The sequence below is a fragment of the Heptranchias perlo genome, chromosome 21 (assembly GCF_035084215.1).
Source record: "Heptranchias perlo isolate sHepPer1 chromosome 21, sHepPer1.hap1, whole genome shotgun sequence".
Taxonomy (NCBI): Eukaryota; Metazoa; Chordata; class Chondrichthyes; order Hexanchiformes; family Hexanchidae; genus Heptranchias; species Heptranchias perlo.
In genome coordinates this window covers 48,572,347-48,595,093 of record NC_090345.1, presented here as the reverse complement: position 1 = coordinate 48,595,093, position 22,747 = coordinate 48,572,347, and the positions used below count along the sequence as shown (strand labels likewise).

At 44.6% G+C, this 22,747-nt stretch overlaps 1 protein-coding gene across 5 annotated transcripts in view; it reads right to left on the bottom strand.

Annotated features, from left to right (window-relative positions):
• Nucleotides 1-22,747, bottom strand: part of mypn (myopalladin) — a 441,574-nt gene that overhangs the window by 82,205 nt on the left and 336,622 nt on the right. The window lies entirely within an intron of this gene.

Genomic DNA, 22,747 nt, shown 5'->3' with positions numbered 1-22,747 from the left:
AACAAACACACCAGTGAGTTAATACCAAATACAAGCAGCTACAATGGATGAAGATGTGTAGATTAACATGAAGCTTTAAGCATTTTGACCAAACTGCCTTATTGGGTGTTACATAAACATTTATTTTTGTGTCTGATCCACATGTCACACATCACAAGGACCCTTTTGAGAGATTGACAGATAAACCAAGCAGCAACCTGCCAGATTTAATTTTACTTCTAATAGCTTCATTAATTCCCACATAAACCAATTTCGGATCACACTGGGGATGATTTCCGACCCTGATTTCGGACAGGACGGTAACGGGCTGAAAACCAAGGTGCAGCACCTACAGCCTCATTTCCGCTGACATCAAGCCTGCTGCGATTTCGAAGCAGCAGAGGGATCAGGCAAACAGCACTCCCGCGTAAAACAGGCAGGTGCCTACCTAAATATGCAAATTGGGGTCCTATGGTACATGAAGGACGCAGATGCAGCTTTGGTGATCCACAGCGCTCCGTGTGCTCTGCCCAGCTAAACTTAGCGTTGACCAGCCGAACCAGTGGACCTTAATGGGTCTTTTTTTAAATTCGTTCACGGGATGTGGGCGTCGCTGGCGAGGCCAGCATTTATTGCCCATTCCTAATTGCCCTCGAGAAGGTGGTGGTGAGCCGCCTTCTTGAACCACTGCAGTCTGTGTGGTGACGGTTCTCCCACAGTGCTGTTAGGAAGGGAGTTCCAGGATTTTGACCCAGCGACAATGAAGGAACGGCGATATATTTCCAAGTCGGGATGGTGTGTGACTTGGAGGGGAACGTGCAGGTGGTGTTGTTCCCATGTGCCTGCTGCCCCATCTCTCTCATCGTTTATATAGCCCAAAATAGCTAGCAATTAACACTGAATAGAAACAATCTTTATTGTTAGCCTAGGATGCCTTGTCAATGACTGGCCATTTCAACTGGCTGGTCTTCCCATGGTTTCAAAATACAGACACTTGCATAAATAAGCACCTTCGATGATGGCATGTCTCAGCTGTTACTCATTTTTGGTGTAGTTAATAACAATTCAAATTACCATGGCAGCGAGGCCAGGTTCACTTCTGCTGTCTTAACATTAAGAGAACCAGCTGCATTTAATATTACAGAAATCTTATAAATTTCAAAACTATACTTCAGGCAATATAGACCAAATTGTGACAACCACCTTATCACATCCTCAGAACATTCCAGAGCACTTCATAGCCGATTAATTTCTTTTGAAACGTGGTCACACAAGCATATACAGTGAGGCACGTGAAGAGCAAATGAGATGAACGGACAATGGATCTTATTTCTGTTCTGTTGGCTGAAAGAACAGCACAGGCTCTTTAACATCCACCTCAACAGGCAGACAGAGCCTTAGTTTAAAGGTCCATCTAAAAGACAGCATTTCCAACAATGCGGTACTCCCTAGTAACACAATGAATTATCAGCCTAGGTCATGTGCTCAGACCTTGAACTGGGCCTTGAACCCACAACCTTGTGACTCTGAGGCAGGAGTGCTACTATCTGAGCCTAGATGACACTTAAATACAAAATTACAAATAAAAATAGGAGTGTCGCAATTTTCATCCTCATTTTCGGGGCAGTAGTGTGATGGAAATGGGGTTGCAGAATTTACAGCCCTGTTCCTGCTGCCATTCCACTCACTGCCATTTTGATCAGGGCCTAGTCACGAGTGGCCAGAGCTCCCGCCCAGAACAGGCTCAATGAAGTCTGGAGGGTTGGAGGAGCTTTGCTGAGAACCTTTTTTGCTGAAATTCTCTTACTTTTGGCATTTTCTGGCATTTCAACCATTCTATTAACACGGAGAGGTGCTTGCTTTACTGAAGGATGGCAGTGATATTTGCCGTCCCTCATTGGCTGCAGGAAGCGAAGGAACAGAAGCAGCAGCACGTAGGGGGTCTAAAGCTGCTTCGGGGTGCAGCATTTGGCCCTGCAAGGAGTCCAGGAAACAGGGGAGTGTTGTAGGCAGCCTAACCCTGCTCAAAACGTCTACAGGCCCAGACTGAGCTACCTGATCCTCAGTGAGGAGGAGCAAGTGTTTCTCATTAAAGACCATATCAGAACTCTGCAGAACGCTACTGCACGAGCTGCAGCTCATTACCACAGCTGGCACTGCCGTTACCTGTAGCACTTAAAGTGGCCGTAGCCCTGAATTGCAATGCATCAGGGTTATTGCAGGCTGCAGCTGGACATATATACAATACAAGTCAGCTGCAGTGAATTCCTGCATAAAGCAGATCACAGATGCGCTGTTTGCCAGAGCTAATGAATTCATCTTGTTCCCCTTGGATCTCTGGAGCCAGCAGGAAAGGGCTGTGGGTTTTGCAGCCATTGCAGGGTTCCCACAAGTGCAGGCCGCCATCGACTGAACACATAGGGGCCATCAGGGCTCCTGCCAACGAGCCCGGCACTGTCACAAACCACAAAGGGTTTCACTCTGTTAATGACCAGCTCGTATGACATTACTGGCAGTGGTTCATGCAGGTGTGTGAATGCTTCCCAGGCAGCTCTCATGAGGCCTACATCCTGCAGCAGTCCTGGATTGGTCTGGGGGTTTCCTACAGTAAGCTCTGAGGGATTGTCGAGGATCTTGGTGGTGTGCTGACTCCTGCACAACAGTGGGGAGAGCAATTGGCACCGACAGATGAAGAGGAGCAAGCTGATGACCCAGAGGATGCAGCAACAGCAAGAGGTCACCAACTTCAGCCTGCAGTCAGAGCTGTACCCCGGCAACTCAATGAACATCACTTCTCCTAAACAGCTCCTTACCCCACCCCCATCTCCACCACCCCCCCCTCCACATCCAACAACCACATCTCCATCTGAAACGGTCCATCCGCCCTCTAATAAAGAACTTCCATCCCTCTGAGTATTATTCATACACATCCCACCTGGCTTTGCCGAGTCCACAGCTACTCCTGAAACATTCTGTGGACGACAGCATAAAAGCAAACTGTGTTACATTTTAATGGTGTTCACAAATTCCACAAGAAATAATAATCACCCCCCAGGTTTTAGCCCAAAGTGCCTTTCCTCTGTGCCTTTTTACCTTCCTACATTGTCTCCGAGGTGCTCCCCCAGAGGCTTCAGTTTGGGAGGTGGGAAGCTGCTGGTGCTCAGATGAGGGCTTCTGAGACGCTGGTGGTCCGTGACCTCTAGGAGTGCGAACCTGAGACTGGAGCATCTCGGCCGCTGCTGGGGCACTCTGGCCCAGCTGGCCTTCTGGCACCAGGGCAGGCATTGGTTAAGGGGACGGCGGGGGAATAGGCATGCTGTTGTCACAAGAGAGTGCAACATGGGCCACTCCCATTGCACCACTGCCAATACCGTGCTGGGCAGTTACACTGATCTGTGGGAGAGCAGATTGTAAAAGATCTGTGAAGCGATTGAGGTCCCTATCAATGCATTCCCCCAGCCTTTTGAAGGTGGAGGAGATGGTGGAGTCCAGATCCTGAATGGCACCAGTTTGAGCATCAATCAGAGATGAGAGTGCTGGTGACACAGACTTCAGGACAGAGATCCCAGCTGCAGCACCCATAGAGAGGACCACATGCTCCCTGGTAGAGTACAGAGTGCTGATGGCTTGGACCAGAACCCCACACAAGCTGGAAGCCGACTCCTCCACTCTGTCAGACATGGTGTGGAAGCTCTTGGGCAGATTGTCCAATGCCTCGAGCAATTGCTGGTGCAGATGAAAGATCTTTCTTTTGAATGTTGGACCACTAAATCTTTGTCCTCTTCAGCAGAGCCAGGACCCAAGCTTTCCCTCCGGCCAACCATCTTCTGTACTGTCCTTTCCACTATTGGTAGCTCCTGCTTACTAGTGCTGATTGATTCATCCTTTGCAGACCCCCCTAACCCACTATGTATCCCATCCATGATGCCGATTTCTGTGCTGATGCTTGAAGGGGATGCAGTGAGTGACTGTACATCTTCCCAAAGGTGGTTCCTCTCCGTCTCTTGCACTGCGATGCACATCAAAATCACCCCCAGGTTAAATGGACTCATTGGTGAAGAAGGCACATTTAGAATGTCATTCTTACTTTCAAAAAGGCATAGGCACATTGGGAGGATTCAGAGAATGATTCTTGGACTCAAAAATAAATTGGATTTGGTAAACACCGAGGAAGACTGCAAAAGACTCCAGGAGGTCATAGACAGGTGGAAGATGAGAAATATGAGCTGTTACTAAATAGTGCTTTTGTGACACAACCATTCACAATATTCAGAGACTAAAACTTGCCCACTCCTAGTTTCCTCTTTTCCTCTGTGGGTTTTTACAGCCTGAAACTATTGTTTAATTGTGTTGTACCTTCGTGGCGCTCTTTCCCTGTAAACACTGCTCTTAAACTATCTTCCTGGCATTACCTGCTACAAACTAAAAGGGAAAGACAGCATGTGCATGACATTTTGTTCTACCCTTACTCATAGAATCACAGAACATTACAACACTGAAACAGGACATTTGGCCCATCAATCTATCCCAGTGTTTTTGTCCATATGGACCATCTAGTCTAATCCCACTTTCCTGCTTGTTCCCCATAAACCCTTTAATATTCCTCTTTTTCAATCAACTATCTGAGTTCCTTTTAAAAGAACTTATGGACTCTGTTTCAACAAGGGTTTCGGGCACAGAATTCCGTATTCTAACTATCCTTTAATTTTATTTGCGATTATCTTAAATTTGTGCTCTTTCATTACCATCTCGCTGACCAGTGGAAACAACTCTTTACCCTATCATAACCCTTCCTAATCTGGAAGGCCTCCATCAGGTTATCCCTTATCCTGCTCAGCTTTAGTGAAAAAGCCTAACCTTTCAGGTCTTTTAATAAAGACTGTGGTAATAGCCTAATGAATCTTGCAGCTTCATTGTTTTTATATCCTAAGAGTGTATTCAGAAGTAGAATTAGCGTGAAAAAACAAAAGTATGACCCCAGACTAGATGGGAAATAGAATGCAATTAAAAGCGGTAGGCAGCCCAGTGGAGGATTGGGTTTCTAGCAGCATGAAGAGTTTGACATAGGTTTACAGCCGTGTCTCCCCAACAAGCTCACAATCTGGGCTTGGCTATCCTAAGGAGAAGATAAAACTGGGCAGCAAGTTAATGAGTATCACTCTCATTGACAAAACCCAATTGGTGGGTCCAAAGCTGAAATGGCAGCGGCCAGGGAATAGGCCATCTTCCCTCCTAGTGTGGCATATGACATGTGGGAATAAAATGGGGAACAATCGGAGATAAGAACATAAGAACATAAAAAATAGGAGCAGGAGTAGGCCATACGGCCCCTCAAGCCTGCTCCACCATTCAATAAGATCATGGCTCACCTTCGACCTCAACTCCACTTTCCTGCCTGATCCCCATATCCCTTGATTCCTAAGATAAGACTGCCCTGGCCTAATGCTGTTTGAATTCTTGTGCCAAATTAAACTCCAGTCATAGGATGTCAGGTGCCAAGGATTTGCACAGTAGTTTAATAGAATTCTTGTCAATGTTAGGACAGGTTGACTTAGTTTGTGCCAGACTGTATCTGAACCAAAATGAAAGCCTGGCTAATAATTCTATAGTTAGATTTAGTGAATCTTTGGTAATATTGAGGAAGAGAGCAATAAGAGACTACAGGGTGATAAGAAGCTGGATATAGTGCATGACTGATTCTGTGGGTCTGACGCAAAATGGGCTCGTTACTACAAAATTCAACCCAACTCATGATATATGAAAAGAAAAATATTGAAAATACTAGAAATCTGAAATAAATGAAAACAGAAAATGTTGGCCCATCAACAAAGAGAAAAGAAGGGTTGATGCTTCAGGTACCTGACAAAGGGTCGACACCCAAAACATTAACTGCCTTTTTACTCTGCAGGTACTGGCAGACCTGCTGCATATTTCCAGCACTTTCTATCCAAGGTGTAGCTGCAGATGTTCAATGGAATGCCAACTTCATTTAGTTGGAGAACCTCTGGGCAGAAAATATCTCCCTGCCTGGGGTGTGTGACCCTAGTATAACCGAACAAATGTTGAACATATCAAATGGAAGGACAACTCCAATCAGTTACATTAATGCAGCCTTACATAAAACAGGTTCAAAGCAAAATAAACCACATTTTGGAAACAGAAGTTTTCAATTAGGATTCAGTCCAAATATCCTACTCCACAGTTTACACTGAACTAGTAAACCTAGTTCTTTCATTTTTATGACCGTGTCCAGATTGTAAAAGTCTCTGTTTATGCAATTTTCCATTTTAAGTTTGCTGCTAGATCCCAAAGGCTGGCTTTTAACACATGTTTAAAACAAGAAGTTTTCTGATTAACTACATTTTTTCCTTTGAACCTATTTATTATTTTTATTCCTCAATTTATATATTTAATTAAGCTTAGGGAGTGAGAATAAAAGCAGCAATATAAATTTCACCTCAGGCCACCTGTAAAGCAGGATTCAACAACAACTTGTAATTATATTGGGGGGTAGAAATTCCGCCGCACCTGTTTTTGGGCGTGCAGGCTCCGATCCCTGTGCCTGATTGGTGAGGTCTGAGGCAACTCCAATATTGGGCCTCAGGCCTCATTCCAATGAGATACGATGAGCCGGTGAGAGGCGCAGAGCTGCCTGCCAATCATCAATGAAGGACGGCCATTGTGATGCCAGCTAGGTATGTGAGGAAGGAGGTGGGGACTGGGCCTCAGGCCAGAGGGGGCAATTGGTGAATTGGTGGCCGAGGGGGGGATGATCATTGACTGGGGGGGTGCGGTTACGTTGGCCGGGAGGAAGGTAATGGTGGCTGAGGGGGAAGGTAGCAGTGCCCAAGGAGTTGGGGTAGTGGTGACTGGGGGGGTGGGGAGGTAGTGGTGACCGGAGGAGAGAGGGTAATGGTGACCGGGGGGGAGGGTGGGTAGTGGTGACCGGGGGGAAGGGGGGAGTAGTGGTGACCGGGGGTGGGAGGGTAGTGGTGACCGGGGGGAAGGGGGGAGTAGTGGTGACCGGGGGTGGGAGGGTAGTGGTGACCGGGGGAGGGAGGGTAATGGTGACCGGGGGAGGGAGGGTAGTGGTGACCGGGGGGGAGGGGGGGTAGTGGTGACCGGGGGGAGGGAGGGTAGTGGTGACCGGGGGGAAGGGGGGGTAGTGGTGACTGGGATGAAGGGGGGGTAGTGGTGACCGGGGGAAGGGGGGGTAGTGGTGACCGGGGGTGGGGGGGTAGTGGTGACCGGGGGGAAGGGGGGCTGTGGTGACCGGGGGGAAGGGGGGGTAGTGGTGACCGGGGTGAAGGGGGGGTAGTGGTGACTGGAGGTGGGAGGGTAGTGGTGACCGGGGGGAAGGGGGGTAGTGGTGACTGGAGGTGGGAGGGTAGTGGTGTCCAGGGGTGGGAGGGTAATGGTGACCGGGGGGAAGGGGGGTAGTGGTGACTGGGGGGAAGGGGGGAGTAGTGCTGACCAGAGGGTAGGGGAGGGAGGAGGTAGCGCTCACCAGGGAGGAGGTAGTGGTGGCTGTGGCGGGGTTAAGATTTGACATGGGGAGGGAAGGTAGTGTTGGTCTTGGGGGTAGGGGTAGCACTGGATTTGGTGGGGAGCGGTGGCCAGGGGGTCATGTGACAGTGATTAGTTCTGGAGTGGCCTCGTAAATGAGAGTGAAGAAATTATTTGAGTCTAGAATGAGGAGTCATAGTCTCAGGATAAGGGGTCGGCCATTTAAGACTGAGATGAGGAAGAATTTCTTCACTCAGAGGGCTGTGATTGCTCTGTCGTTGAATATGTTCAAGACTGAGATCGATAGCTTTTTGGACTCTAGGGGAATCAAGCAATATGGTGATCGGGTGGGAAACATAGAAACATATAAACAAAGAAAACAGGAGCAGGAGTAGGCCATTCGGCCCTTCGAGCCTGCTCCGCTATTCAATATGATCATGGCTGATCCTCTATCTCAATACCATATTCCCGCTCTCTCCCCATACCCCTTGATGCCTTTTGTGTCTAGAAATCTATCTATCTCCTTCTTAAATATATTCAGTGACTTGGCCTCCACAGCCTTCTGTGGTAGAGAATTCCACAGGTTCACCACCCTCTGAGTGAAGAAATTTCTCCTCATCTCAGTCCTAAATGTCCTAACCCGTATCCTGAGACTGTGACCCCTCGTTCTGGACCCCCCAGCCAGGGGAAACATCCTCCCTGCATCCAGTCTGTCTAGCCCTGTCAGAATTTTATATGTGTCAATGAGATCCCCTCTCGTTTTTCTATACTCGAGTGAATACAGGCCGAGTCGACCCATTCTCTCCTCACATGACAGTCCTGCCATCCCAGGAACCAATCTGGTGAACCTTCGCTGCACTCCCTCTATGGTAAGTATATCCTTTCTTAGGTAAGGAGACCAATACTCCAGGTGTGGTCTCACCAAGGCCCTGTATAACTACAGTAAGACATCCTTGCTCCTATACTCAAATCCTCTTGCAATGAAGGCCAACACACCATTTACCTTCCGAACTGCTTGCTGCACCTGCATGTTTGCTTTCAGTGACTGGTGTACAAGGACACCCAGGTCCCTTTGTACAACAACATTTCCCAATCTATCACCATTTAAATAATACTCTGCCTTTCTGTTTTTCCTTCCGAAGTGGATAACTTCACATTTATCCACATTATACTGCATCTGCCATGCATTTGCCCACTCACTCAACTTGTCTAAATCGCCTTGAACCCTCTTTGCATCCTCCTCACAACTCACGATCCCACCTAGTTTTGTGTCGTCAGCAAACTTGGAAATATTACATTTGATTCCCTCATCCAAATCATTGATATATATTGTGAATAGCTGGGGCCCAAGCACTGATCCCTGCGATACCCCACTAGTCACCGCCTGCCAACCTGAAAAAGACCCATTTATTCCTACTCTCTGTTTCCTGTCTGTTAACCAATTCTCAATCCATGCCAGTATATTACCACAATCCCATGTGCTTTAATTTTGCACACTAACCTCTTATGTGGGAGGTCAAAGGCCTTCTGAAAATCCTAATAAACCACACCCACTGGTTCTCCCTTATCTATTTACCAGTTACATCCTCAAAAAACTCCAGTAGGTTTGTCAAACATGATTTCTCTTTCATAAATCCATGTTGGCTTTGTCTAATCCCGCTGATATTTTCTAAGTGTTCTGTTATCACATCCTTTATAATAGACTCTAGCATTTTCCCCACTACTGATGTTAGGCTAACTGGTCTGTAGTTCCCTGTTTTCTCTCCCTCCTTTTTTAAATAGTGGGGTTACATTTGCCACCCTCCAATCTGCAGGAACTGTTCCATAATCCATAGAATTTTGGAAGATGACAACCAACGCATCCACTATTTCCATGGCTACCTCTTTTATTATTCTGGGATGCAGATTATCAGGCCCTGGGGATTTATCAGCTTTCAGTCCCATTAATTTCTCCAGCACTATTTTTTTTACAAATACTAATTTCCTTTAATTCCTCCTTCTCACTAGTCCCTTGGTCCCCTCGCATTTCTGGGAAGTTATTTGTGTCCTCTTCCGTGAAGACAGAACCAAAGTATTTGTTTAATTGCTCTGCCATTTCTTTGTTCCCCATTATAAATTCCCCCATTTCTGACTGTAAAGGACCTACATTTGTCTTCACTAATCTTTTTCTTTTTACAAACTTGTAGAAGCTTTTATCGTCTGCTTTAATGTTCCTTGCAAGTTTATTCTCATACTCTACTTTTTCCCTCTTAATCAATCTCTTGATCCTTTTTTGCTGAATTCTAAACTGTTCCCAATCCTCAGGCTTGGTACTTTTTCTGGCAACTTTATATGACTCCTCTTTGGATCTAATACTATGCTTAATTTATTTTGTTAGCCATGGTTGGGCCGCTTTTCCTTTTGTATTTTTGCACCAGAAAGGAATGTATAATTGTTGCAATTCATGCATTCATTCCTTAAATGTTAGCCATTGCCTATCCACCGTCATGCCTTTTAATAAAGCTTCCCAATCTATCATAGCCAACTCACTCCTCATATCTTCGTAGTTTCCTTTGTTTAGATTTAGGACCCTAGTTTCGGATTGGATACTTCACTTTCCATCTTAATGAAGAATTCCATCATGTTATGGTCACTCTTCCCTAAAGGACCCCGCACAACAAGATTATTAATTAACCCCTTCAAATTGCACAATACCCAATCTAGGATAGCCTGTTCCCTGGTTGGCTCCTCAATGTACTGGTCTAAAAAACCATCTCATACACACTCCAGGAATTCATCCTCCACAGTATTATTGCTAATTTGGTTTGGCCAGTCTATATGTAGATTAAAGTCACCCATGATTACTGTAGTACCCTTGTTACATGCATCCCTAATTTCCTGTTTGATCCCATCCCCTACATTACCACTACTGTTTGGAGGCCTATAGACAACTCCCACCAGTGTTTTCTGCCCCTTGGTGCTTCTTAGCTCCACCCAGACTGATTCTACATCTTGATTTTCTAAGCCAATATCCTTTCTCACTGTTGCTCTGATTTCATCCTTTACTAACAACGCCACCCCACCTCCTTTACCTTTTTGCCTGTCCTTCCTAAATATCGAATACCCTCGGATATTCAGCTCCCAGCCTTGGTCACCCTGCAGCCATGTCTCTGTAATCGCCATTATATCGTATCTGTTTACATCTATTTGTGCTGTTAATTCGTCTACCTTATTACGAATGCTTCGTGCATTCAGATACAGTGGGGGAAAAATTGGATAGGGGCCGTTTTTGGGCGCAGGTTGCATGATGTGCCATTACCCCGCGCCCAATGGTCCCTGCGCAGGCAGGACGCGATTTTCGTCAGGCCTGAGGACTCACCTGCAATCTGCGTTGGAAATCAGCGTTGAACGAGGATTCCACACAATTTGCACATTCCACCAGCAGAGGGAGGTCCAATCTCTTAAAGGCAGGCTGTCTGTTAGAAATCTCTTAAAGGTAGCTGGTACCTGTTAGTTGCTGAATATAACAGCCTGCTGTCTGCACAGAGTCTGAACGGAGATCAGACATCGCACACGTAAAGCACAGATGCAGGTCCCATCCCTATGTTTACATACTGATGAGTTATGTTTGAATAAAGGTTGCGCACCATTAAATCCCACATCGTCCAATCTGCCGATCTGAGAGTCCTTGCACCAAGATTCTCTGCTGATGCACTAGAGACCTTGGTGCAACAGATGGACAGAAGGAGGGACATCCTAAATCCACGGTGGGGTGGGGGGGGGAGCAAGAGGCCCTCCAGACATACACCCAAAAGGCAGTGGGAGGCAGTAGGGGATGAAGTCAATGCCAGGCGCACAGCATCATGAACATAGATGCAGTCGAGGAAGTAGTTCAATGCTTTGACATGAGTGGTCAAGGTGAGTGAGGTCAACTGTCAAGTGGCGTCTCCAACCAACTGCACCACACACTACACCCCCATCACCCACATACCAACAAACTCTTTCCATCAGTACTCAACCCTTCCAATCAGATGCTTCCTCTCACCCTCACACATTACCACTGTTGTAAGCCACTGACCCACCACTCACAGGCCACACACACTGGCAGCTATTCAACCATGACAGGGACATCACCCAGACACACGTCCCGCTTTCTTGCAGGAGAAGGTAGCGCATATCAGTAGGCAGCAAGTGGGAGTGGCATTTAGCCCCTCGAGCCTGTTCCACCATTCAATGAGAGCATGGTGGACCTGTGACCTAACTCCATATACCCATCTTAGCCCCATATCCCTTAATACCCTTGGTTCACAGAAATCTATCAATCTCAGATTTAGAATTCACAATTGAGCTAGCATCAGCTGCCGCCTGCAGAAGAGCGTTCCAAACTTCTCCCACCCTTTGCATGTAGAAGCATTTCCTAACTTGGCTCTAAATGTTAGGCTATGTCCCCGCGTCCTAGTATTGAAGTCTAGGAGTCCTCCAAAAACAGTTACAAATGTCTCGGCAGCCAGAAGCAATAATCCAGCCACTGATCTGTAAATCCTGCATGGTCCCTTTAAATAGCACTGGTGGGGGGGTCCTCCAGGCACTCTAAGACACGTTCAGATGTTCGGGGTTAAGACCGTGCGTTGAGTCGAGCGTTAAGTCCCGAAATGGTGTCTATCACTTTAAATCAGCGTTGTACACTGATTTTTTCTCCCTACTTTACATGATTCCAGCGTTCGTTATCTGCACCTGCACTAACTCCTCTACCAAGATGGCGTCTGGCGCACGTTACGCTGGAAGCATGCCTGCGCATCCAAGACGCCATCTTGAATGTCAGAGAGGCCGTGCAGCACCGAAACAACAGGCGCTACACGGCCCAATTTAGCGCCCAGCGCCTTTAGATTTGTCTTTTTAAACATTTTTAGGCATCTTAACATTTTTTTGTACTGTGGCCCTGTTTGTCTTATTATTGTTTTTTTCTTACCGGGACCCTATTTGTTAGTGCTCTCTTTTGTTTGTACGCTCTGTCCCTTCCTGACACAATCTGGTTATCCTTACCCCAATCACTTTCCTGCATTGCTTCTTTGTCTTTTCTCTCCAGCATTCTAAATTTCTCTCCAGCGGGACCCCTCCCCCCACCATTTATTTAGTTGAAAGTGGAATTGATCAGCCATGATCTTATTGAATGGCGGAGCTGGCTCGAGGGACCTTATGGCCTCCTCCTGCTCCTATTTCTTATGTTCTTATTAGTACTGCAGGGGTCTGGTAAATGAGAGGGAGGAGTGATTGGTACTGGGAGGGTTTGGTAAATGAGAGTGAGGAGCGATTAGTACTGGAGGAGTGTGGTAAATGAGAGTGAGGAGTGATTAGTACTGGAGGAGTGTGGTAAATGAGAGTGAGGAGCGATTAGTACTGGAGGAGTCTGGTAAATGAGAGTGAGGAGTGATTGGTACTGGAGGAGTCTGGTAAATGAGAGTGAGGAGTGATTGGTACTGAAAGGATCTGATAAATGAGAGTGAGGAATGATTGGTACTGGGAGGGTTTGGTAAATGAGAGGGAGGAGCGATTAGTACTGGAGGAGTGTGGTAAATGAGAGTGAGGAGTGATTAGTACTGGAGGAGTGTGGTAAATGAGAGTGAGGAGTGATTAGTACTGGAGGAGTCTGGTAAATGAGAGTGAGGAGTGATTCGTACTGGAGGAGTCTGGTAAATGAGAGTGAGGAGCGATTAGTACTGGAGGAGTCTGGTAAATGAGAGTGAGGAGTGATTAGTACTGGAGGAGTCTGGTAAATGAGAGTGAGGAATGATTAGTACTGGAGGAGTGTGGTAAATGAGAGTGAGGAGTGATTAGTACTGGAGGAGTCTGGTAAATGAGAGTGAGGAGTGATTAGTACTGGAGGAGTCTGGTAAATGAGAGTGAGGAGCGATTAGTACTGGAGGAGTCTGGTAAATGAGAGTGAGGAGTGACTAGTACTGGAGGAGTGTGGTAAATGAGAGTGAGGAGTGATTAGTACTGGAGGAGTCTGGTAAATGAGAGTGAGGAGTGATTCGTACTGGAGGAGTCTGGTAAATGAGAGTGAGGAGCGATTAGTACTGGAGGAGTCTGGTAAATGAGAGTGAGGAGTGATTAGTACTGGAGGAGTGTGGTAAATGAGAGTGAGGAGTGACTAGTACTGGAGGAGTGTGGTAAATGAGAGTGAGGAGCAATTAGTACTGGAGGAGTCTGGTAAATGAGAGTGAGGAGTGATTAGTACTGGAGGAGTGTGGTAAATGAGAGTGAGGAGTGATTAGTACTGGAGGAGTGTGGTAAATGAGAGTGAGGAGCAATTAGTACTGGAGGAGTCTGGTAAATGAGAGTGAGGAGTGATTAGTACTGGAGGAGTGTGGTAAATGAGAGTGAGGAGTGATTAGTACTGGAGGAGTGTGGTAAATGAGAGTGAGGAGTGATTAGTACTGGAGGAGTGTGGTAAATGAGAGTGAGGAGTGATTAGTACTGGAGGAGTGTGGTAAATGAGAGTGAGGAGTGATTAGTACTGGAGGAGTCTGGTAAATGAGAGTGAGGAGTGATTAGTACTGGAGGAGTGTGGTAAATGAGAGTGAGGAGTGATTAGTACTGGAGGAGTCTTGTAAATGAGAGTGAGGAGCAATTTGTACTGGAGGAGTCTGGCAAAAGAGAGTGAGGAGTGATTAGTACTGGAGGAGTGTGGTAAATGAGAGTGAGGAGTGATTAGTACTGGAGGAGTCTGGCAAATGCGAATGTGAAGTGATTAAGTGTCTATATGACCATCTATAACAGTAGTATTGCAGGGTGACTAGGTGTCTATATGCCCATCTGTAACTGTATACGGATGGGTGACTAGGTGTCTGTATGTCCATCTGTAACTGTATACGGAGGGTGACAAGGTGTCTGTATGTCCATCTGTAACTGTATACGGAGGGTGGCAAGGTGTCTGTATGCCCATCTGTAACTGTATACGGAGGGTGACAAGGTGTCTGTATGCCCATCTGTAACTGTATACGGAGGGTGACAAGGTGTCTGTATGCCCATCTGTAACTGTATACGGAGGGTGACAAGGTGTCTGTATGTCCATCTGTAACTGTATACGGAGGGTGACAAGGTGTCTGTATGCCCATCTGTAACTGTATACGGATGGGTGACAAGGTGTCTATACGTCCATCTGTAACTGTATACGGAGGGTGGCAAGGTGTCTGTATGTCCATCTGTAACTGTATACGGAGGGTGACAAGGTGTCTGTATGCCCATCTGTAACTGTATACGGAGGGTGACAAGGTGTCTGTATGCCCATCTGTAACTGTATACGGATGGGTGACAAGGTGTCTATACGTCCATCTGTAACTGTATACGGATGGGTGACAAGGTGTCTATATGCCCATCTGTAACTGTGCCTACCACCTTGTTTCTCTCAGAGTCTTTTATGTTGTAAGATGATTTCTGAGCTATTTTTCCCCAAACAGAAAACGAAGTGGAATCAAATTCTGAAAGCATTTCAGGTACATGTTTCACAAAGACAGGTGATTTTCTTTCTACTTTCAGAGCAAAAATACTATAATTAATCCAGCTGTGTAACAAAAGTGCAATTCAACTTATTCAGTTACCATAAACCAGTGGTGTTTGAATCATAGAATCATAGAAAGAATTATAGAAAGATTACAGCACGGAAGGAGGCCATTCGGCCCATCAAGTCCACATCAGCTCTATGCAAGAGCAATCCAGCTAGTCCCGTTCCCCCGCTCTATCCCCCTAGCCCTGCAAATTTTTCCTTTCAAGTACTTATCCTCCTCACTGTTTACTACCCTTCCAAGTTTTGTGTCATCTGCAAATTTTGAAATTGTGCCCTGTACATCCAAGTCCAAGTCATTAATATATATCAAGAAAAGCAGTGGTCCCAGCACTGACCCCCGAGGAACACCACTGTACACCTTCCTCCAGTCTGAAAAACAACCGTTCACCACTACTCTCTGTTTCCTGTCACTTAGCCAATTCTGTATCCATATTGCTACTGCCCCCTTTATTCCATGGGCCGCAATCTTGATGATAAGCCTACCATGTAGCACTTTATCAAAAGCCTTTTGAAAGTCCATATACACATCAACTGCATTGCCCTCATCAACCCTCTCTGCTACCTCACCAAAAAACTCTATCAGGTTAGTTAAACACGATTTGCCTTTAACAAATCTGTGCTGGCTTTCCCTAATCAATCCACACTCATCCAAGTGACTGTTAATTCTGTCCCAGATTATCGTTTCTAAAAGTTTCCCCACCATTGAGGTTAAACTGACTGGCCCATAGTTGCTGGGTTTATCCTTACACCCTTTTTTGAACAAAGGTGCAACATTTGCAATTCTCCAGTCCTCTGGCACCACTCCCATATCTATGGCTGTTTGGCACCTCCGCAATTTCCACCCTTGCTTCCCTCAGCAACCTTGGATGCATCCCATCTGGACCGGGTGACTTATCTACTTTAAGTATAGCCAACCTTTCTAGTACCTCTTCTTTATCAATTTTTAGCCCATCCAGTATCTCAACTATATCTTCCTTTACTGACACTCTGGCAGCATCTTCTTCCTCGGTAAAGACAGATGCAAAGTACTCATTTAGTACCTCGGCCATCCCCTCTGCCTCTATGAGTAGATCTACTTTATGGTCCCTAATCTGCCCCACCCCTCCTCTTACAACCCGTTTACTGTTTACATGGCTGTAAAAGACTTTTGGATTCCTTTTATGTGGGCTGCCAGTCTATTCTCATGCTCTCTCTTTGCCCCTCTTATTTCCTTTTTAACTTGCCTCTGAACTTTCTATATTCTGCCTGGTTCTCACTTGTGTTATCAACTTGACATCTGTCACACGCCCCTTTTTTCCATTTCATCTTACTCACTATATCTTTTGTCATCTAGGGAGCTCTGGCTTTAGTTGCCCTACCTTTCTGCCTCGTGGGAATGTGCCTGGACTGTACCCGAACCATCTCCTCTTTAAAGGCCGCCCATTGTTCAATTACCGTTTTGCCTGCCGATCTTTGATTCCAATTTACCCGGGACAGATTTGTTCTCATCCCATTGAAATTGGCCCTCCTCCAATTGAGTATTTTTACTTTAGAGTGGTCCGTGTCCTTTTCCATAGCTATTCTAAACCTTATGATGCTATGATCGCTGCTCCCTAAATGTTCTCCCACTGACACTTGTCCACTTGGCCCGCCTCACACATTTCAAAAATTCCTCCCCTACTTTGCTCCTTATTGTTATCCCAGTCTACATTGATGTTGAGTCAGTCAGTCAGTGTTGATAATAATATTGTGCATTACAAGGTATAAGACCCCTATTGTTATAAAATAATGTATCCTCCAACTCACCATGAGCAATTGGCTCTTCAATAGCAGGGGCAATGGGCCGAATGGCTTCCTCATGTGCTGTAATGTCTATGGTTATATTATTAGGTAAGTTTTGGGGCTCAGTCCTGTTATGATGAAAATGATCATGGTCATGCTTACCATGTGGTTTCCATAGACCCAATTTAGCTTGGCCTGGTGCGTGAAGGATGCCTGAACAAAGAAGAATTATGCCTTATTTTCCCAACTCTCGTTTCGTTAGGTGTACTTTCACTACATTACTTTTTTTTATAAACAAATTCTCAATGACTTTGCCTCTTGGGTGAAATTTATTGTGTGAGTTACATTATTGAAAAGTATTGACAATTCCTTTAAATATTCTCAAAATATTATCATTAAAATATTCCAAAAACCGGCCAGTATGTGCATATCAGAAACCTTAGGTTAAAACATTTCAAACGACAAAAACATACTCCGTTTTCTTGTTTTTTCTGCTTCTCAGACTCAGCCTCCTATATTAAATAATTCAGCAAACAATGAGCTCAAAGAGCCAGCCATTATCCAAAGGGAAACAAAAGTAACATCTGTGTTTTATGTCATCTGTGAAAATACTGCTCTGACTATGCTGTTTGCTTGAGTTCAATAAAAGAAATGCTAATATTTACCTGTAGATAACAGTTTAATTTTTGTGCTGATCAATCACTGAGACTGGAGCGGTTCTGTTTGGTAAATATAAATTTCAGAAAGTTCCAACTGAAACATCACCTGCTATTTATGTGTTCACTGTTCTTCCAGCTGTACACTTCCATTATTAATACCAGCTTATACAGCCCACTGTATCTGCAGCTCAAATGACAAACAAGTCTAGATTTGCCGACTGGCGTTATATTAATGCCAGGGCAACTGGATAATCGCCATTATTAAAGTAACCTAGGCAACGGTCACATCTGGGTGTTGTGTCCTAGCTGGCTAGGAGGGTGGGGAAGAAGCACGATGCAATTAATGGTGTGAATAGTCAAAGCAGTTACTGTCATGACCTCAGCAAAATAAAACTCTCTGACAGAATTGCAAGTATAAATGATCTAGTAACAATCATTTTTGAACAGTTACAAAATGACAGCCTTCATGTAAAGATTTAATCCCTCTTTACTGAACAAATCTTGGCCACTCCAAGTTGACCGGGCTGTTTGAATTCAGGTCAACAAATGACATTTCCCCACTAAAGTTTAGCATAGTCAACATTATCATATATCAGGAAATGTATACAAATATGCAAAGGGAAATATATATTGAATTGCTATTTAAAATGGTTAGTAAAATATTGTGCCAAGTGGTTTATGAATTTTAAAAAACTGTCTGTTCTTAAACTCTTCCCCCTCTCCCTCATGGTGTGTAAGAATCCCAATGACAGAGAGTGCAATAGCCAATTAGTCCACTGGTGAGAACGACCTGATAATAACAGACATGTTCTGGAATTCTTCCCCACCACTACAATAAAGTGGGTCCTCTGATATTTCCCAGAATGTATTCTGTTTGTAAAATAGATGTGGCACTAAACTGCTTTAAAAAATTAAATCTTTCTTAATTGTTTTAAAAATATAAGTATCTTTCATGGAAATGAACAAGTTTGGAGAGTGCTTAAGTGCTTCCCAGTACATCCTGCAAACTGCCTCTCACCTCGTTCCAGGTTCCACTGGTTGTTATCTGTAGAGACACCAGGACAAATCACCTTCGCAGCCAGGAGCCTTGCTCACTGGGAGCAGGTATCGGGAAATTGTGGACATGCTTCCCATAATTTTCCCAATGAATGGAATTAATTTCAATGGATGGAAAACTGCAGGGAGTGCAACTATGATTTCTCGATATGTACTCCTAGCTGGGGAGACTGCCTGCCGGGAGCATTTTTTGTAAAATCGGCCCTGTGGTGTTAATAGGAACATAGGAACAGGATGAAGCCATTCAGCCCTTCGAGCCTGTTCCGCCATTCAATTAGATCACGGCTGATTTGTATCTCAACTCCATTTACCTGCCTTGGTTCCATGTCCCTTAATACCCTCGTCCAACAAAAATCTATCAATCTCAGTTTTGAAATTTTCAATTGATCCCCAGCCTCAACTGCTTTTTGGGGGAGAGAGTTCCAGATTTTCACCACCCTTTGTGTGAAGAAGTGCTTTCTGATATCACCCCTGAACAGCCTAGCTCTGATTTTGAGATTATGGCCCCTTATTCTGGACTCCCCCACCAGAGGAAATAGTTTATCTATCTTATCAACAACTCCTTTTGATCATCTTAAACACCTCGATTAGATCACTCCTTAATCTTCCATATTCAAGGGAAAACAAACCTAGTCTATGCAACCTGTCCTCGTAATTTAACCCTTTTAGCCCCGTTATCATTCTGGTGAATCTGCACTGCACCCCCTCCGGGGGCCAATATATCCTTCCTGAGGTGCAGTGCCCAGAACTGAATGCAGTACTGCAGATGGGGACTAACCAGAGCTCTGTACAGCTACACCATAACTTCCACCCCATTGTATTCCAGCCCTCTTGAGAAAAAAAGGCCAAAATTCCATTAGCCTTTTAAATTATTTTTTGCATCTGTCCAGTAGCTTTTAGTGATTTGTATACTTGGACCCATAAATCTCTCCACTCATCCACAGTTCCGAGCGTCTCGCCATTTAGAAAACCCTCTGATGTTTCTCAGGTCCAGAGTGGATGACCTCACACTTCCCCACATTGAACTCCATCTGCCACAGTTTTTCCCACTCATTTAATCTATCAATGTCCCTTTGCAACTTTCTGCTCTCATCTACATTATTTACTGCGCCACATAATTTAGTGTTGTCAGCAAACTTGGATATAGGGTTCTCTATTCCTTCATCCATGTCATTGATAAATATAGTGAAAAGTTCAGAGGCCCCAGTACAGATCCCTAGGGGACACCACTACTCACATCCTGCCAATTTGAGTACATACCCATTATCCCTACTCTCTGTCTCTGACCTCCCTTTCCAAGCCAAAAGGTTGCCTCCAATTCTACGTGATCTCATTTTTGTTAACAGTCTCTTTTGCGGAACCTTGTTAAATGATTGTTTTGGACAGATTTCACTGAGCTTGTATTTTGATTTTGTGCCACAAGTCCACACAAATCTGAATACGTTGTAATACCTGCTGCCAATCACTGAATGATAAGAAGAACCTTTGTTACTGTGGATTCCATATATCAGGCTGCTGGTGTGACGTTAACACCACAAAGCATTGAATAAGGCAGATTTGTGATGGTAGTGAAAGAGAAGAAATAATTACTGTTGGAATAATATTAGACTATGTGATCCACTCCTTGTCACACTGTGAGACAGAATCTTTTTATCTGACAGGATTTATTAAGACGACCGCTGCAAAAATCAAATGGTGGATCAATGTACAATGTGTACAATACATCATAAGTTCACTAACCTCCTGCACAATAATTTCAAACTTTAGTTTCGTAAGAATCTGAGTTAAAAGCTGAAATCAACAAATACACAAAATTATTTAGAACCTCTGTAAACAGAACACTGAGCTTCCTTTCTTTGTAACTTAATGAAGTTTTAAATGGATGGCTCCTATTGTGATTATTTTTAATTGCCGCAGGGTCTAGTTTTCCCAAAACCTTTTAGTCTGCAATAGCGAGCAGCCATTTAATAAAGAAAGGCCTGTTTCCTGCAAGATTTACCTAAATGCTTCTCTCTTTTGTAGCTGTCACTATTACAGCTTCAAATGAGTTGCTGACCAGTTGTGCAACTGAAATGCAATCCTCTCCCCATATGGCCCTCTTTGAGAAGCACTGCTCAGTGTCAGGCCATTAAACTTACTCTTAAATGGTTCTCGCAAGTACAAGTAAATTATTGCTCATTCCAAACAAAAATATTTTTTCTTTAAACAACAGGCCACTAATTGACATTGCAATTCTGCAACCACAAGAATGAATAATAACAGTACAGCTACTGAGAAATTGGAATAAATTCAGTCCATTTTCACAATGGGGTTATAGTTTTCAATACTCATTTGCCCAGAATTTGCTGGAGCGGGGCAGCGTGCCTTGTTAATAAGATTTTTTTCCCCACCCTTTAGCTTAAATTCTTTTTGCCTTATAAGTTGCTGGAAGTGCGAGCTGATAACAGTCTGTCGAGGGCATCCGGGTATCTGGGACCTTGGTGAACAACAGGACCAACAGTCTATCTCCTTAACCAATGAAATTTAAAGATAGAGAAAGAAACAGAAGAATGACGGAGAATGAGGGTGAATTAGAGTCAAATCAGGAACAGAGAGAGAAATAAAGAGAGGGAAAGAAAGATTGGATTAAGAGAGAGAAAAAAAGAGACAGAAAAGAAAGGTAAGAAAAACATTAAAAAATTTAAAATTTTGAATTTTAAAAACCTCTAGGAACAATTTACTACCTGCAGGAATAAGATTCCACAGTTTCATTTATTCCCTTGTTGGGCCGGAGAGGTTGAGTGGCATTGCAGGAACTTAACTCTCATCATTAAAAAGGTTATTATGTCGTTAAGTACCAGCCCTAACTATATGTGGCGAGTTTAAAATTTGTTTCAACAGTGCAAATGCAGCAATTTCTTGAAACTAATGGGGAGGTTGATTGTTGATGCCTCTGTGAAGTACCTACAGATGTTTTTATACGTTAAAGGCACTACATAACTGTTGCTGCAGGAACAAAGCGAACTACAGATGCATATGCTGACTCTGTCAGATGCTCCACAGTGTAAACAGCCCCAAGTTTCAGGAATCAGTGGTTGTGTATACCCACAAAAATGGAGGCATACCAGGATAAGGCAGTGGGTTTTAGCAATGTAAATACAGGGAGCTGATCTGTTGCATTTACTCCCTGTGGGTCTCCATATAAAAGCAGAGTTCAGCATGCCTCATGAGACGTGCTGCAGTCCAAATGCAAAACCACAAAGATCACATTCCTGAAGCTGGATGCAGTATAAGCACAAGTACAAAAGAGCCTCAAGACTATAAAAAATACCTCTTGTACTCTCCCATCGAAATCCATCCCTCGCGTACTCCGACTTTTTCATCAAAGCCCATTACTGTCATACTCTAACTCTCCCATTGAACCACATCCCTCTATTACCCAAGCTTTCCCATTGAACCTCATCCCTCTAGTACCCACACTTTCCCATTGAACCTCATCCCTCTATTACCCAAGCTTTCCCATTGAACCTCATCCCTCTAGTACCCACACTTTCCCATTGAACCTCATCCCTCTAGTACCCACACTTTCCCATTGAACCACATCCCTCTATTACCCAAGCTTTCCCATTGAACCTCATCCCTCTAGTACCCACACTTTCCCATTGAACCTCATCCCTCTAGTACCCACACTTTCCCATTGAACCTCATCCCTCTAGTACCCACACTTTCCCATTGAACCTCATCTTTCTATTACCAAACTTTCCCATTGAACCACATCCCTCTAGTACCCACACTTTCCCATTGAACCTCATCCCTCTAGTACCCAAACTTCCCAATGAACCTCATCCCTCTAGTACCCACACTTTCCCATTGAACCTCATCCCTCTAGTACCCAAACTTCCCAATGAACCTCATCCCACTAGTTCCCAATCTTTCCCATTGAACCTGATCTCTCTATTGTCCAAACTCTCCCATCGAACCCCATCCCTCTGGTACCCAAACTTTCCCACTGAATCTCAACCCTCTGGTACAGAAAACAGAGAGTAGGGGTTAAAGGTAGTTACTCATACTGGTAAATGATGGGACATGATGTTCCACAGGGATTGGTGCTAGGACCACTGTTGTTCACAATTTACATAAATGATGAGAATTCTGGAATCAGAAGTACAATTTCAAAATTTGCAGACGACACAAAATTGGGGTGTATAGTTATTACTGAGGAGGATGGTACAAAATACAGGAAGACATTAATAAACTTGCA